At 41.7% G+C, this 15,715-nt stretch overlaps 1 protein-coding gene and 1 long non-coding RNA gene across 5 annotated transcripts in view; one reads left to right on the forward strand and one right to left on the reverse strand.

Moving 5' to 3' along the window:
* Positions 1-6,543: 6,543 nt before the first annotated feature.
* On the reverse strand, positions 6,544-11,321 carry LOC144379416 (uncharacterized). The gene is made up of 2 exons (XR_013442341.1): positions 10,714-11,321; positions 6,544-10,371 (listed from the first exon to the last, which is right to left on the reverse strand). It is a non-coding gene; the product is annotated as an uncharacterized LOC144379416 (long non-coding RNA).
* The window catches only part of NRIP1 (nuclear receptor interacting protein 1), a 97,505-nt gene continuing 91,812 nt past the window's right edge, over positions 10,023-15,715 (forward strand). For 2 of the 4 annotated variants that reach the window (XM_078057755.1, XM_036092663.2), the window contains exon 1: positions 10,023-10,311. The gene's annotated coding sequence lies outside the window, so the exon portion shown is untranslated. The other 2 variants (XM_078057798.1, XM_036092661.2) reach the window with 2 other exon arrangements.

Below are 15,715 nucleotides of genomic sequence, written 5' to 3' on the forward strand. Positions count from 1 at the left end.
CTGAGCCACCCAGGCTCCCCAATCCCTTGTATTAAGTTAACTTTCCCTCACCTCCCCTCATGGCTACACCTGATTAGACCAGGGGTGGACACTTGCCCATAAAAGTAGTCCATTGTCTGGCCAATAGTCAATCCAATTTTCTCTTTGAAGAGTTGGACCATTAGACAGTCTGAACAAGTGGAGAATGAAGACACATTATTGGTCGAGCACCAGGATGAAGTTCTATGGTCTATGGAAGGGCTAGTGGGACAGCATTTTCTTAGATTCCTTGTGTTTTATTCCTCAGAATTTCCTTTCTTTTCAAGTTAATTGGTATGTTTCTTTTCCTTAAAACCAAAGACACCCTATCCAAGTGCAAGTATATTTTTTGTATCCTATCAAGATCAAGATATAATATACTGGTTAACATTGGTTGACAAACCTTTCAAGAGCTAGAATACAATGAAATATAATTAATGCAAAATGTACCCCAACTTAATGATCCTTGGATGAATTATGGTTTATTTTATAATCTGAAATATTTCGTATGCCTCAGAAAGTTTGGGTCTTGCTCCCTACCAGAAGTAACCCTTTGGCCATACTATGGAATGATACACTAAATACCACTCTAACTTCTATCTAGCATGCTTTTCTGGTTACTAGAGACTAGAAAGCTGAATGTTACATACATTTCTCAGACTCAGGTGAAGCTAGAGTTTCGCATGTGACCTGGTTTCTGCCAACCAGATGCACCTATATAAGACATGGGAGGTAGATATAAACATGGTAAGCAGAATGTATAGGGCTGTTTTGTCAAGTAAGGTGGCTGAGTGTTTAGTTCTTCTATAGAGCTGCAATGGAGGTTCTAATACTTAGTCTGTATCTTCATTAGTTCTAAGTGGCAGATGGTGGATGGAGTTTCTACTTGGCTGTTCCCATTATGCAGCTGGACACTTCTATGTATCATCGAAGCCTGGTTCCTGGATCCACGCCTGGTTCCTGGGTCCCAGCAGAATTTTGTAAAATTATCTATTATATTACATTATAATAAATCCTTTTGCTGCTTAAGCTAGCAAGAGTTAATTTTGTTTTCTGAAACCAAGAACCATGACCTATGTAGTAATTGGTACCAGAAATGAGATGCTACAAAGTACAAATAACACTGATTTAGTTGAAGCAGTTGGATAGTGAGTGGTGAGGGTCTAATTTCAATGTGGTAGCCAAATATTTGCTGAACCTGTCACTTGTTTACCTTAAAAATCAGGCTATTTGCTGACTGAGGCTATAATGTTAAAAGAAATAGCAAAACAAATTTATAGTGTTGGTAGGTGGTGGTTAATTTTTGCTATTTTTAGCAAAATCTAATGCCTTAGATGAACTCAGACTAGAATCAAACCTTCTTGAAGCAGAGGTAGAAAGAAGGAAAGATTTACTAAGAGAGGTATTCCCTGCCTTTGCGTGCAAACGACACTGATGGAGAGTCCAATGATTTGGGCCTTGTAGTGTTGAAAAAGTCATCTGCTCTGTACCTGAACTTGAAGAAGTTTTAAGCTGTGGCCATGAAACTATAGTCTTAGCAAGAGGTAAGACTCTTGCTTTGTTGTAAAACAGCAGGGATATTGCTGGCAGTAGGTGATGAATTGTATTGCTTCCCCAACTAAGCCTATTATTTCAGATGCTCTCAAGGTAACCACCATTAATTTAGGGCCAAAGGAATGGGCAGAGTACAGAGCCTAGTAAATAAAAGAGGAGCATCTACAGGCTGAAAAACCATGTCTAAGCAAGACTTTTGACTATGGCAGTTTATACATAGAACAGACTGGAAATAAATCAAGTCTGTTCAATGTTTGAAGGAATTATCTTCCCAAAGAAATCCCAACTTGGTCTACAATAGTCTGTGGTTGTTAAAACTTTAAAACAATCTCTATGCCCCAGTGTTTTAAAGTTCATGTAGTCTCCAAGAAGGGCATCCTCCCCTGTGCCCACCTCACATGTATTTGTTGAGGAAAATTGACAAGAAGGAATCTCCCAGGGGCAGATCCAGGAGCAGCAGAGGACAAAACATGAAGGAAAGCATTCAAGAGAAAAAACCAGGAGCTGTCATGTTGGCCAACCAAGGAACTCCCTGCAGTGTAGGGCAGGGAGTCCTGGTTATTCCTGCTTAGTAGGTTTTGATAATTATTATGGAATAATGACTAATGTTTCTCATTCTACCTTTTCCAAATGGACAGGTTTATTGCAATAATCCATTCCTTCTACAAAACTTAAATGTGCTGATAGCTGAAAACATGTCTTTAAAACTAAAGGTTTTAAAGGTTGCCAGCCTACAGGGAGTTGTGTCTGGGCTCCTTGGAAAGGGCTGCATATCACCCAGAAATCTTAGGCAGTAGATTTGAGGAAGTCACAGAAAAAGACTTGTGTCTGGATCCCTGGGAGAGACAGTGAGACTGCTGCACATATGAAAACAAAGGTGTATGTGCTGGTTTGGAGAAGCAAAGAGGCAGACCATGACAGAAAATGCTAATAGCCTGCTGTATTGGTTTTAAGCTATGTCCACAAATTATTTGATACCCTTTCCTTCAAGATGATTTTTCTTTTAAGAGTAGATTAATTTAGTGACTTACCTCTAATTAATAGAATAAAGTGGAAGTACTCTGTGTGAATTAGGCAACCAGGTCACAAAGGACTTTGTGACTTCATCATCGCTTTCTCTTGGATAGCTCCATCTGGGGGTAGTTAGCAGCCACATCTTCAGGATACTCAAGCTCATGTAGCAAGAACCCAAGGTCTCCGCAACAGCCATGTGAGGAACTGAGGTATCCTGCCAACAGCCTTGTGAGGGAGCTTCTTGAAATGGGATACTCCAGCTCCAGGCAAGCCTTCAGATGATTGCAGACCCTGCCAATATCCCAATTGCAGCCACATGAGAGACCTTGTATCAAAATAATCCAGCTAAGCTGTTCCTGAATTTTATACCTACCAGAAACTATGAGATAATAGTGTTTCCTGTTTTAAGCTAATTTTTGTGGCAGTTTGTTCCGCAGCATGAGATAACTAATACACCCACTCAATATTGAGTCTCATCTTCTTAGAAACAAAACCTTGATTTTACCTGTGTATTGTTCCTAGCTAAAATACTATATACCCCACATTCCCTCTTGATTCATCCAATGAAATGTTAGTAGGAGTTATTGGATGGTCCTTTCGGGAAAACTCATTAAAAAGGTGGTGGGTCACCCACATTCTTTCTGCTGGAAATGCAAACTTGATGACTGGAGCTGCAGCAGCCAATTAACGTCATGAGGCAATCTTTAGGGTGAAAGCCAAGAAAGAGCTAAAGGTGACAGAATAGAAGCAATCTGGGTGCTTAAAGATGACGGCATCATCAAATCAGTCCCAGAAATGCATTTGTGGATTTTTTTTACATTGGAAAAAAATTAAACTTCTATCTTGGTTTAGTTGCTGTTAGTTCTTACCTCTATTACTAGCAACCAAATGTAGTTACTAGATGATGAAACTTAGAATATTTCTTGGATATGACTGTTAGGGAAATACAATACAGTGAACTACTTAACAGGAGTAATCATTTAGCTTTGTAGGAATAGTTATTGCTATAAATTACTGAGTTATGTATATCATATAAGCCAGTTTTGTGGGACATGAGCAGTATATGCAGTTTATCCAGGATTCTCTTCCTAAGTAACCTCCCGAATTCCATATTGGCATTGCTGAAAGACCACACATACACACAGACACATATATACACACACACTTAGTACACACTAAATTATTGACACTTGGGCTGTCCTGATAAAACCGTCCTTCTGTACTGTGTCATTTAAGTATTGTAAAGCAGCCAAAGTTAATTTCCAACATGGGTTTTTTTTGGTTTTATAGAGATATATATTATTTTGCTGATTTCTGGCAAATCATATCAAGCGAAAATAATTTTGAGTTGTAACATTTTTTAAACATTTACAGACTTTGTTTTCTGATAGATGTCAAAGTTTTGTTTTATTTTCAAAATGAGAAGATAGAAAGGTTCTTTTGTGTTTATTTTTTTAAAATATATGATAGCTTTATTTAGATATAATTTATATACCATACAACTCGCCCATTTAAAGTGCATAATTCAATGGTTTTTGGAATATCCAGAGTTGTGCAAACATTACCACAATCAATTTTAGAACACTTTTGTCACTACAAAAGGAAATCCTATACCCATTAGCAGTTAATCCCCATTTCTTCCCAAACCCTGCCTCTGCCCTAGGTAATCACTATTCTACTCTCTAGATGCGCATATTATGGACATTTCATAACAATGTAATTATACAATATGTGGTCTTTTGTGACTTCTTTTACTCAGCATAATCTTTTCAAGTTCATTCATATTGTAGTATGTGTCAGTTTATTCCCTTTTTATTGCTCAGTAGTATTTCATTGTAAGGATAGACCACATTTCCAAATCTATTCATCAGTTGATGGATATTAGGGTTTGTTTCTCTTTTTTGATGTCATGAAGCGTACTGGTGTGAACATTCATATGTACAAGTTTTTCTGTGGAGAAAGAGTTTTCATTTCTCTAGGGTATATACTTAGGGGTGGAATTGATGGGTCGTACGGTAACTATATTTAACCTTTCGAGGAATGGCCAGACTCTTTCACAGTAGCCACAACACTGTTGATTTTCACCAGCAATGTATGAGAGTTCCAATTACTCTACATCCTCCCCAACACTTGTTTCTATCTGTTTTGTTTCGTTTGTTTATAGACATTCCTAGCAAGTGTGAAGTGGTAAAACATTGTAGTTTGGATTTGCATTTCCCTGGTGACTAGTGACAAGGAGCATCTTTCCATGTGCTTAATTTATATCTTTGGAGAAATGTCTATTCAGAGTCTGTGCTCATTTTAAAATATTGAGTATTAGTCTTTTTATTATTAAGTGGTAAGAATTATACATTCTAGACACGAGTCTCTTATCAGATATATGATTTGCAAATTTTTTCTCTCATTCTGAGTTGTCATTTCTTTGTGTGTGTGTGTGTGTGTCCATTGAAGTACCAAAGATTTTAATTTTATTTAAGTCCAATATACTTACTTTCTCTTTTGTCACTTATGCTTTTGGTACCACATCTAAGAAGGCTTTGTTTAACTAAGATCTTGAAGATTTATTACTATATTTCCTCCTTTGAGTTCTATAGTTCAGTTTTTACAGTTAGGTTTAAGATCCATTTTGAGTTAATTTTTGTATATGGTATAAAGAAGGGGTCAAATTTCATTCTCTTCTGTAAAAATCTAGTTGACCCAGCATCATTTATTGAAAAGACTACTCTTACCTTATTGAATTTTGTGAAATCTTAGGGGTGTATATGTACGTGTGTGTGTGTGTATATGCATGTGTGTATGCATGTGTGTGTGTGTGTGCATGTTTGAGGGTGGAAGTAATTTTAGTTTAGTTTTGTGAAAAGATGAACTATATAAGAACTTCATGTTTCTTAAACTAAACAAATCTAAAACAGATATGTCAGTCTGTGTCTATTTCTTTTGAGGGTCAAATAAATGGTAAACATACATTTCTAACTTTATAGCTTTCTTCTCTATAGAACTCTGAATAATTTGGGAAAACAGATATGTACTTTGCTTTAGTTGAAGGTTATCTGAAGAAGATCTCTAAAAATTAATAGGATCATGATTTACTCGATTTATTATATGGATATATGTTTGTGAAATCCCGAAATTTTGTATTCATTTACAACAGGACTGCTTAATAAGATCTAAATAACCTATTTCCTTTTTTTTTTTAAAGGAGGCTCCACACCCAGCATGGAGGCCAACATGGGGCTTGAACTCATGACCCTGAGATCAAGACCTGAGCTGAGATCAAGAGTCAGATGCTTAACCAACTGAGCCACCCAGGTGTCTCTAAATAACCTATTTCAAAGGATAGGATTCCATGTAATACTTTCAACCATTTAAACATACTAAACTGACACATTATCAAAACTGACATGTTTTCTTTAGCTTCACTGAGACTTTTTGGCTTTTTGGACCCCTTAACTCTACCAGAGATTTTCCTGTTTTGGGAATGAGAAGGCTTCATCCACATTTGCACTTCACTGAAGTATCTGTCCTTTCCTTGCACATTTTCAGCTTCTTGTACACAATCATTTTCAGACTTTTTTTTAAGATACAGTTTTTCAGGGTTCATTTTAGTGTAGAAATTGAGTGCCCTGGTTTTGCCAGTCCTTGGCATTCAAGCACCACCAAAAGTAAAAAGGCTCCAATCTCATGGAAAACTTCACAGTAACCTGCAGAAAGGGTGTCTAAACATCTTCATCTTAGCCCTTTAGATCTTTCTCAGTACCCAGGGCTCTGCAGCACTTCCTTACCACCCGCTTTGGGCAGGTGACTGTCTCAGACAGAGGCTGGGCTGGATTTTATAGTCCAGAAGTAACTAACAGGGCATGGAAGAACTGAAAAGCAAAACCTGGGCTTCTACGGAAAATGCTTGACAGTAACGAGCATAGAGGTAGTTCTGTGTTCTAGGAAAGACTTCTTTAAAGCTTATTCAACCCCAAATTTATAGTGTTTTATTTCTGCCATAAAGCCAGTTTACGTTTACAGTCCACCACCAGAGTTAATAGAAATAGCAGTAGTTGTAACTACTGTATGGTTAATGAAGACACAGTACATAAAATGTAAACTCGGCTGATTTTCTAATTGGCATAAAAGCCTAGAAACAAGAAAGTGGTTTTTATAACACAGTATAAACATGAGTAATCAACACAAATAAAATCTTAGATTTAGTAAGATTTAGATTTTCATCTTAAGAGTTTTTTTTTTTAAGATTTTATTTATTCATCTAAGAGAGAGAGACAGAGACAGAGAGAACACAAGCAGGGGGAGAGGCAGAGGGAGAGGGAAAAGCAGACTCCCCGCTGAGCTGGGAGCCAGACAGAGGGCTCCATCCCAGGACCTGGAGATCATGACCCGAGCCGAAGGGGAAGGCAGACGCTTAACCATCTGAGCCACCCAGGCGTCCCTAAGAGATTTCTTTTAACTGTATTGTTAAATATTTCGTGTGTCCTCTAGAGCTGTTGCTGTCCAGTACTGCAGCCGTTAGCTGCATGTGGCTAGTGAACACTTGAATGTGACTAGTTCAAATTGAGATGTCCGTTGGATTTTGAAAATGTAGTGTGAATAAAAGAAAGAAAAATATCTAATAAATAATTTTTATGTTGTGCATACATTGAAATAATATTTTAATATGTTGGGTTAAGTATATTGTTAAAACTACTTTCACCTGTTTCTTTGTATTTTTTAAATGTGGCTACTAGAAAACTTAAAAGTACATACGTAGCTCACATTTGTGTCTCACTTTATATTTTTATTGGATAGTGCTTTCTCTAGAAGCTAAGGGGACTATAACAGTGTAGCTACACTGCAATCCCATCAGTAAATATTTTTGTCGCTTGTCATAATTCGTTAGTCACTAATTCATAGTGTATAATGTAAATTCAATACTTCTCAATGTTTGTTTTCTTTATACCTCTCTACTGTCAAACAGTCTTTTTCCTTTCCTGAGAATCCCTTTCTTACTTTGCCTACCTGGCAAATTCTTACCTTTTGATAGTTTGTTGAAGCATTATTTTCTCTGTAAAATGTTCCCTAAACTCCCTCATCCCATGCCAGTAGCCCAGGTAGAGCTAACCACTGTCCACAGGGCCAGGACAGATTCTTGCCCAATACTGACTGAATGCTGTTTGTTGGGCACAGGGATAGGTGGTGGAGAGATCAAAATGTGAACCAGAGGGGTACGGACCCTGCCTCTGCCAGCAGTGCTTGCAATTAGAGTGGGATACAGTCACAAAATTGTGTGGAAAAATGCTACTAACAGCAGAGATTCAGGGAGCACCTCATAAACACACCTTTCCCAAACTACTTCTTTGGGAATAGTGATGATGGATAATCATATTGAGCCTGAACTATGAATGTCTGATGCCATAGGAACCCTGGGTTTATAAAAATACTTTTGTGTTTAAGTATATAAACTGAAGGGTATCTTTTTCACATCACAATTGGTTAAAATGAGAGTTGTCTTCAAAATACAAATTACTGAATAGGCATTCTTATATTACATATAGGCCCAGTATCACTGCAATGACTCTCTTAGCTAGGAAACTTAGGCATTGATTTTTCAAAAACAAAGAACAACAACCAAAGAGCCCCACCAGAATTAGCACAATTAAAATGAATTCCACAAAAGGTACGTAATTTACTTTCACTAATGCACTATCAAAAAGAGCTCAGGATTTCAGTGATTGGACTTTTGTGGGGTTGAGAAGATAGATTAGTAAGTGGTGAGCAACTCTGTTAAGTCATCTAACAAATGGCTGTAGACTTTTTAACACTAGCGTTGTTGGGCAGGACCAATACTCTGCTGGCTGGGTCAATTGTGTAACCTCACTTATTTGAAGGCTGTTTACCTACAAGCCTCAATGATCCAAAACCCAGTTAAGGAGCAAAAACAATGCTTTTCAAAGCAACATTTGAGTAGTCTGGATATCTGTCCCGAAGTCTATGCCTTGAGGTTCATGTGTCTTACTCCTTGGTGAGCACTCAGTTTCTTACATAGGATCTATTTAGTTTTACTGTACTGAATTGTGACAAGTGAGGTCATCTAGATTCCCAGTCTGCACCAGACTAGAAGCTGCCAATCAGAAGAGGAGGAAAATACTAGAGGCAGGCATGCTGTGGCAACAGAGAATAAGGACAACAGATTGTCAGTTAGTGAAGGGGAAGAGAGAAACGACAAAAGGCAGAAATAACCACTAAGTCCTAGCATCCTAGAGCCCTTCAGTGCAGCCATTGATAGCTTATGTATACATGCTCCTGGGAGCATCTCTCAACACCTAGGAAGAAGCCTGATATAGAAGAGAAACTTGATGTATTTGTTAAATCCACTACAACCTACCACAATAAACACTTTTAATAAAACTAACCCTGACTTTTCAAGAAAAAGCCAAATGAAGTCCAATAAACCGCTTAAGGAAAAAAAAAATTATAACTCATTTTAGAAAATCTTTGTATAACACTTAAAAGTTTTTTTTTTTAAAGAAGTTTGACTTTTAAAGGACCAGATTCCAATTCTGCTGATCATCACTTAATTGGAACAGTTTGCTTTGCATCAATCCTGTATAAATGATATACTATAGAACAGCAGACTTTACTAAGTTGCCTTGAGCAGATTTCAAATTGTGGTATATAAACACAATAAACCATCATATGAAGTTTAAACAATATGAGATGGCAACAGATTGCACAGTTGAATCACTAAGGTGATGTAAAATAATTGTTCTAAAATGCACCATCACCATTAAGCAAACTATTCCTAAATGTGCCCAGCACTGGGCTAGGTGGTGGATTTATTAAGCATATTAAGCATTGCTTTCACTTTTAAGATTTGAAGGTATTACAGAACTTTCATATTTTTAAAGGTGAAGTGAAATTTTAAATGTTCAATACAGTCATTACATAACAGGCATAGAATAAATACTGTTTCATGACTAGGATAGTGGTTTTTTGGTTTTTGTTTAAGTGCGCTAGCAACTCTATTTTCAAATGTTATAGAATTCTTAAGGATATGAAAACCTATATATAAGAATGGAGTGCCTCATCCACTCATTTGTTTTGTGTAATAAGTGTTTTAACACAGGCATGCCATTTCTGAGTTAAGGGTGAGGCTAAGCTGTACTTCGGCGTTTCTCTACCAAGCAAAAAACAATTTCAGCAACGGCACTCATTTCCCCTGGTAATTTTTTTTTCATGGCAAGTTACTAAATGCTAGATGCTAGAGTCAAAAAGAAACCTGACATCTGGGGAGGTGTTGAAGGGGTGTTAATAGTTCTAGTTAGATGTTTGGGGGAGCATTGAGGGTAAGATTTTAAAACAGCAAATGCAAGGGGTGGATTATGGTTTCGAAGGGACTCTCTCCCCTCTCCACTCTCTCTCGCCACCAATCCATATCCCCCCCAGTTTAGAGGCGGGTTCAGCGAGATTAAGCCGCAGGAAACCGAAGAGGCTCCACAGCGCTGCCGCCCCGGCCTCGTGATGTAATTGTTATTTCTTATTCGGAGACTGAACCGAGGAGAGCTGCCGAAGAAGTGGCAGCCCTGTTCTTTTTGCCTTGTCTGGTAGGGTCAAATTCTTCCCGGGATGATGTAGATTCGCTGACAGACTCCGCCGGAGACTTCGCAGTGACAAAGCAGCTGAAGATAAACCCTGCTCCTGGGTCCTACGTCGGTCCAAGCAGCTGAACGGGGCACTCCTCAGGTCTCCTCCCGTTTTCCTCTCCGAGTCACTCCGCATTTATTCCTGGGTGCCTACTACGTGCTAAGGCGTGGGGTCAAAGTGACCTGGAGTTAGTGCCCGTGCCCCCCCAGATTAAAGCAGGACACACAGATTACAAGGTGGTGGAAGCTGGGGGTGGGTGAGAAGGAGCCGAGGGCATGCGTGTCGTGGGGTGAAATGGGAGGGGGACGCCAAGGCGCTAGCACCCAAGCGGGACCTGGGCGTCCCGGCCCCCAGGCTGTGTCCCAAACGCGAGCCCTCGGCCTGTGTAACGAGAACAAGCCCCCGGGCCCGGGAGGAGCTGTCCAGGCGCCTCCGGCGGTCAGGGGCGGCTGGACAGAGCCGGGAGCCGAGGGGGCCGGCTCGGGCGCGTGGAGCACCCACCTCTCCCGGGCGACGCGGTCCTCCCGCCGCCTTTGGGCCCTGCAGCCCCCGCCCGGCCATCCGGAGGGCGGGCAAGGAGGAAAACAACAAAACGGGGCGGGGGGCTCCTCAGCTCCCACGAGCTGCGGGGACCCGAGCGGCTTCCTCCTGCCCGGGTGACAATGGGAGGGAGGGGAAAAAAAGGGTTAAGAAACTTGGCTGAAGAGCTGAATGGCGTGGAGCGGCGAGGGGAGGGACTGGGCCGCGGCGGACTCGGCGGCGGAGGGAGGAGCGCGGCTGCGGGCGGGCGGCGAGCGAGGCGCTCAAAGTCAGCCTCGCAGACATTGCAGCAGAGCCCCGAACTCGGGAGGCGGCGGCGGCGGCGGCGGCGGAGGAGGAGGAGGAGGAGGCGGCGGCCGAGGCGGAGGGACGACCCGGCCCCAAGCCCTCCAGCCCGCCAGCGCACGCCCGCCGGTGGCCCCGGGGCCGCCACTGTGCTGGCAGCACTGCTGCTCTGAGGGAAGAGCTCGCCGGGGCGCCGGGGGAGGACGCGGCGGCGGGGCGCCTTCGTGGAGTGAGCCTGACGGAGCCCGAGGCTCGGAGCCGCGGCGGCCTCGGGTGAGTGGCGGCCGCGGCCGGGGGCTCCGGGAGCGGCCGCGGGCGCCGCCGGAAATGGCCCGGGAGCGCGGCCCGCGGCGGCGGCGGCGTTGGCGGGCAGGGCCGCGGGGGCGTCGGGGCGGCGGGGCCCGCGCGGCCGCCGGCGGGAGCGAACGCGGACGGCGGGGTGGGTTCGGCGGCGGGGAGGAATTGTTTCCGGGGATATTCCGCCCCTCCTGCCGGGTCCGAATCTTCCCGGGAAGTCGGGGGGCCCAGGCAGCCGGGCCGGCAAGTTGTGGAGTTGGCTCCGGGCTCACCGGCCGGTCCGTGGCAGTCCTGGGCCGAGGGGCAGCCGGCGTGTGTCCCCTGAGGCGGACCGGGCACGGCTGGCCCGGCCCGGTCGCGCCCCGCTCGTCTGCTCCCTCGGCTCGGAGTGCCGGGCGCTTCTAGCCGCGCCGCTCTCGGTCCCGCTGCCCGGGGCGACCTGGGCGGCGCCGGGCGCTGCTACCCGCCTCTCGCCCGGCGCGTCCCTGCTCAGTGCTCGCCGGATTCCGGGTCAAGAAAAGTGAACAGGAAAAAGGGGACGGCTCTCCGGGCCCCCACCAGACCCCCAGGCCTGACCGGTCGGTCCTTGTCCTCCCCCCGCACCCCACTGACCCGAGGGCGAGGCTTTCTGGACCCGAGGCCTCAACCATCACTTTACTCCTGAGCCAGAAGCGGGGCTCACATTTGGGGTGAGCCCTGTGGAGGTCCTGGGAGGCTTCTTTTCTCTCCTCTTATATCTGTGTCCTCCTTACTACTAGTGAATATTGTTTTATGAACAGTTTCCCTGGAAATAGTCTACAAACCCTCCCATCCTTTCCAAAGTTGTTTCCAAATTTTTAACCAAGAGTTGGTGTTCAGGCTGAAGGAACAAAGGAATCAGCTGTGTCTCATAGGCAAACAAGCTGGGAGTCTGTGACACATGTTGATCTCTGAAGCATTACAGGCGGTTCTACCTTCTATCTCATTAGTGATTTAATTGGTTTCTGAAGATAGTAAAAGAACAGAATGGCAAGTACTTTGCGTTAAATTTCTTAATAGGACATTTTATTTTGGACAAAAATTAAGACGTTCCTAGCTACAAGGGCTTTTCACTCAGTCGGTGGAACTAAGTTGGAGTTTGTCTCCGGTAATGTAAATGATTAAATTGTGAGATTGTGCGGGGCTGAAAAACTGTCTTTAGAGGAAGAAAAGTGAACAGGAAAAAGGGGAATTCTAGTTTATCTGTCAGTGCTACACACCTCTCTAGGTGTCCAAAGTAAAAATAGTGTTGGGTTATATACGATGAATACTCTTTACATTTGGGAGGGTGGGATCTGTGAAGCAGAGGGCTTTGGTTTAATTCATTCTTTAAACTTATGAATTACATTGAACCTGCTTATTAGTGAACCATAGGTTTAGCAAGTGGGTGCATCTTCCTGGTGGATTATTCATTGTTTAACCACCAGTTTGCCACCTTCGTGGAAGAGACACTGAAATAAGTGGAACTTCTAAACAAATATAGTGCTTCAATTGCCTGGCACCTAAGTAGGTTGCTGCCTGGAGTATGTTGAAATGTTTTTCAACTTAGAAATAAGTTGCTTTGGTTTTGCCTGGCGGTTTGGTAATGTCGAGTGGGTTTAGCTGGTTCAGAGAGTAAGGCTTCATCAGCAGTAGTAACTTTTCTCTGTCTGGAATTAGTTCCTAGAGACAAAGAAGAACAATCAGTCATTGGAACAGCTACTCCTCTGCAGACTGTGGGACTGACTGTTCCTCCAGCCCGCTTCATTCACTCTGGTGGGGAAGCGCCTCTTTCCATACTTACCCCTGAAAGTGCCCTAAGAGTAAATACATATTAAAAAAAAAAAAAAAAAAAAGAGGACTGCTCATTGTTAGTTTTACTCATAAAGTGAGGTCTCTGCAGTGCTTTTGAAGCAATTGAAACCCTGGTTTAATGTCTGCAGGAAAACTTGACTTAGATCCATTTCTTGAATTTGTCTCCAAAACTCTGTAGAACTTGGATTTTACTAATTTAAACACCCTAAAAGATTGTAAGTTTGTAATAAAGAAGTGTCTGTAAAGGAGGCTAAAGGCTCTTCTGACTCTTGCAGTTTTAAGAGCAAAACATCATGATAAAAAATAACCTATACCACCACCTAGAGTCTGTTTGTTAGTTTATTGCTCCTGAAGTTTGCTTAAATTGACATGTCTCTTGTGGCTCCAGTATAGCCAGAAAATGATTAAGAAGTGCTAGCTTTCAAAAGGTCATCCAAGAGAACAATTATTTGTGTAATAAATAGAAAGTGCCAATTTAAATTATCCATGCTACCTTTAGAAATGAAAATTATGACATATCAAGTGGAGTGGCTGTTCTCCAAAAGATATTAATTCAAAAGAATTTAAAACAGGGAATTTTCAGTTTGTGCTCCAAGGTTGCGCTCTGATTGCTTCAAGACTTTTCTGCATTGTTAACCAGATATTCAAGAAATCTTACAGATTAAACGTCATTAGGACTTTCTGAGGTGCGTTTCAAACAGAAGCAATGATAAAAGTATAAAGGAGTGTTAGAACTCCAGAAATTCTGGAGATTCAAAAGGCAAGAGAGAGTGTAGGCAAAGTAGACTTAGGGTTCAGAGATGTGAAAAATAAATCAGTGTGAAATAAAGTGGTAATCTGTCTTGCTGGTAGTTTATACATGGTAAAGCAATCTGTTAAATGGGAGACCTGGGGATGGCAGCTTTAGTGCCATGTGGTTTATCACATTGTCTGGAGGAAGTAACGTTCCTTCTTTAAATGGTGTAACCTGAGAGAAAGATGGCCTCCAAGATCTTTAATTAAGTACCAGTTGAACAGAGAGAACTAGAGCACTGTATTAATTCTGTCAAACATCACTATTTTAGAACATTGAGGACAACTAAAAATGAATTAACTCATATCTGAAAGCAGAGTTTTATGGAAGGTGACAGATGAGGCAAAATACGTCAATCTAATGGAACAAGTAGGGAGATAAGAAGATATGTCATCCTTGGCTCTCTAGAAAGATGAGAGGGAAGAAGGTTATTATTAATTGTACAGGTTTCATTGCAAACCAATACTAGGCGTCAATGATACAGAAAGTAATTTTGAATCAGTGGCTTAGGATATATGATGTTAAAGGGATGAGACTTTTAATTTTAAGACTTGCAGTTTGTAAGAAACTTGAAAGCTCATATTTTAAGTGTTGTTTTGGAAAAGCGATACTAGTTTTGTGTATCAGGTTAAAAGATAATTCTGCCAAAATAAGTTCAAAACGTCTAATTTTCATCAAGGAAGTATTGTTCAGCTTAAATCGTGATAGGATCGGTTTTGTTTTTTAAACTTTAGATTGCCGGATACAGTTAGGTTTTAGAGTGTAGGTTAATAGAGAAGAATTCTAGTTTATCTGTCAGTGCTACACACCTCTGTATTGCTCTCTCCTCTCTCACCCCCTTTTCTAAAATAAATAGCTTCTACATTTTGGGATGTGTTCTTTCATGAAATTGCCTTCATTTGTAGTTTCCCTTCTTGGCTGTGGTGGGGTGCAGTTCCTTTACTCCTGTGCTTTTTCCATATGCCCCGTCATGGGGCTAATACACCATCTGAGTGCATTTTGTTTTGTTTTAATACTGATTTGCTGTTTTGTGGGGGAAGACTGGGGAAAGAAGCATTTGCTCTTTTAACAAAGCCCCTGTACCCATGTCTTCCAACTGAGGAAATATTTTTAATGAAAAGTGTATTGATTACCAAAAAGCACATTGATTACTATTGAAAAGTCAAACATTCTCAACAGAATAGGGCAGGGGGAGGGACTTCAGGATAATACGCGTGAATCTGAGAATTGAATTGTTCAAGATGCATTTCCTTAAGTTGCTGTCTGGGGATAATGAGCAAACTCATTCTGTAGAATATATAACCTCAGGATGATCACTAAGACTTGAGAAGGTAAAAATCAGGAGTGTCAGATGATGAAGCAGGCCAGTGGAATGGAACTGAGGATTATGTCCAGAGGTTGGAATGAACAAAAAGTAAATGGAGGAGAGAGATCTTGTTTCCGTATCCTGTTTGCATCTGATGCTGAAGCAGGGACATGAATTGCTGATGGTAATGGATTCCCTCCTATGAGGGCAGCAATATTATATAAATAGTGGATGTTTGGAGGGGGAAAATGACAAATTCCCCTTTCTGTGCCTGTGCACACTTTGCTTTTGAATATCTCTTAAATCTATCTAAGGTAGAAGATCAAAACTGGGTACCAGGATAGAACCAGGAGTTATAGTTTGGAAGAAAATGAATTCATATTAGATCACCTTTTCTTAATTCTTTTAAGATCTTGTGTTTTCTAAGGGTCTTACTGAACATGGAAAACAGTGCTGAGGTTTGGGTGGTG

Source organism: Halichoerus grypus, chromosome 1, assembly GCF_964656455.1.
Source record: "Halichoerus grypus chromosome 1, mHalGry1.hap1.1, whole genome shotgun sequence".
In the NCBI taxonomy this organism is placed as follows: Eukaryota; Metazoa; Chordata; class Mammalia; order Carnivora; family Phocidae; genus Halichoerus; species Halichoerus grypus.